The 2,293-nt window shown below is 43.5% G+C and overlaps 1 pseudogene; it reads left to right on the plus strand.

Moving 5' to 3' along the window:
- Positions 1-822: 822 nt before the first annotated feature.
- On the plus strand, positions 823-1,935 carry LOC123587821 (annotated as a pseudogene).
- The last annotated feature ends 358 nt before the right edge of the window (positions 1,936-2,293 follow it).

Below are 2,293 nucleotides of genomic sequence, written 5' to 3' on the forward strand. Positions count from 1 at the left end.
TGGTATAGTAGTTAGGAGTGGAGGTCCTGAAGCCAAAGTGTTTGAATTCAGTTTTGCTATTCACTAAAGAACATTACTGGGGCGCCTGGGTGGCGCAGTCGGTTAAGCATCCGACTTCAGCCAGGTCACCATCTCGCGGTCCATGAGTTCGAGCCCCGCATCAGGCTCTGGGCTGATGGCTCAGAGCCTGGAGCCTGTTTCCGATCCTGTGTCTCCCTCTCTCTCTGCCCCTCCCCCGTTCATGCTCTGTCTCTCTCTGTCCCAAAAATAAATAAACGTTGAAAAAAAATTTTTTTTAAAAAGAACATTACTATTTACTAATGAGAACTTGGTAAAATCACTTAATCTTTGTGTTTCTCAATGTATGAGTGATCAAGTTAAAAAAAAAAACAAGTCAATTATGGAAACTTTAGTTATATAGCTGATAAGGTATATCTAATTGATAACATATTAAATGAAATATCTCAGGAAGGGAATACTCTTCTCTCTCAATTGCCCATGAACACTCACAAAATCTATTAGGCCACAAGTAAAAACCTCAGCAAAGTCCAAACAGTAAACAATGAAGACAGTATTCTCTGATTATAATCCAATACAACTAGAAATTAATAAAAATCAGGGGGATAAAATTTCTTCTGTGTGGAAATATAAAACTATTTTAGACAATGTCTACAACAAACAGAGGTCACCAACTGAAACTGTAGACAATAATAACACAGCATACAAAAACTTGGGATGCTACTTGCTGCAGTCAGCCTGTATTCCACGTGCTCTTGTGGCTCAGCTTCCTGGCTCCTCTCCTCCCAGCTCTCGTGGATTGCAATACAAGAAGAAATCACCATACTACTCATTGACAATGGGCTGTGGTATGTATAAAGTTGGCTTTAATGGAGATGATGACCCCCAGACGTATTCCCTTTTATTGTCAGGCAGCCAACACCAGGGTGTCATGGTGGACATGGGGCAGAAGGACAGCTACATAGGTGACAAAGTCCAGAGCAATTGCTACAGCCTGACCTTGAAGTACCACATGGAGCACAGCATCATCACCAACTGTGATGAATTGGGGAAAACCTGGCTCCACACCTTGTATAATGAGCTACATGTGACTCTGGAGGAGCACCTGGTCCTGTTGACTGAGGCACTCCTAAACTCCAAGGCCAACAGAGAGAAGATGACTATGATCATGTTTAGGACCTTCAACACCTAGGCACGTATGTGGCCATGCTGTCCCTTTATGCCTCTGGTCACACTGCTGGTACTGTCATGGACTCTAGGAATGGGGTCACCCAGACGGTGCTCATATACTAGGGCTACACCCATCCCTAGTCATCCTGGCTCTGGATCTTGCTGGATGGGACCTGGCTGACTACCTCATGAAGATCCTCATGGAGCATGGCTATAGCTTCACCTCCACTGCTGAGCAAAAAATTGTACATGACATCAAGAAGAACTCTGCTATGTTGCCCTGGACTTGCAGCAGGAGATGGCTATCATCTTGTCCTCCTCCTACCAGGGGAAGAATTATGGGTGGCCCAGTGGTCAGTACTCATCAACAATGAGTGGTTCCTCTGCCCAGAGGAGTTCTTCCATTTCTCCTTTCTGGGTATTGAGTCCTATGAGATCACATCCATGAGACTACCTTCGACTCCATCACGAAGTGTGATGTTTACATTCAGAAGGACCTGTATGTCAACACAGTAGATATGGCAGGGCCATCACATACTCTGGCACTGCCATAAGATGCAGAAATAGATCACTGCCTTGGCCCACAGCACAATGAAGGTCAAGATCATCACTCCTCCTGAGAGTAAGTACCTAGTGTGGAGTGGGGACTCCATCCTGGCCTCACTGTCTACCTTCCAGCAGGTGTGGACCAGTAAGCAGGAGAAGAACAAATTGGGCTTCTCCATCATCCACTGCAAGTGTTTCTAAACGGACTGCAAGAAGATGTATAACATTTGCTGCATGAGGTTATTCAAAAGTATACATTTGCCTCCCTCATGCTGGCCTCATGAAACTGGAATAAGCCTTTGAAAAGAAATTTATCCTTGAACCTTGTATCTGACATTAGCACTGGATTGTAGAATTCGCTGCTGATTTTGATGTTGTATTCAAGTTAACTATTCTCTTGATATATGTTTAAAACCTTGCATGTATCTTTGATTTAAACCATTAGTACATATGGCTTAGTCACTTTCTAACTGAGGTGAGAGAACATGTTTATGGAAGAGAAATCCATTGCTTGGTGAGAATTTGTGAGGTCATCCATTTCTTGATATGTGTAGAGTAT

This window comes from Leopardus geoffroyi, chromosome D3, assembly GCF_018350155.1.
Source record: "Leopardus geoffroyi isolate Oge1 chromosome D3, O.geoffroyi_Oge1_pat1.0, whole genome shotgun sequence".
In the NCBI taxonomy this organism is placed as follows: Eukaryota; Metazoa; Chordata; class Mammalia; order Carnivora; family Felidae; genus Leopardus; species Leopardus geoffroyi.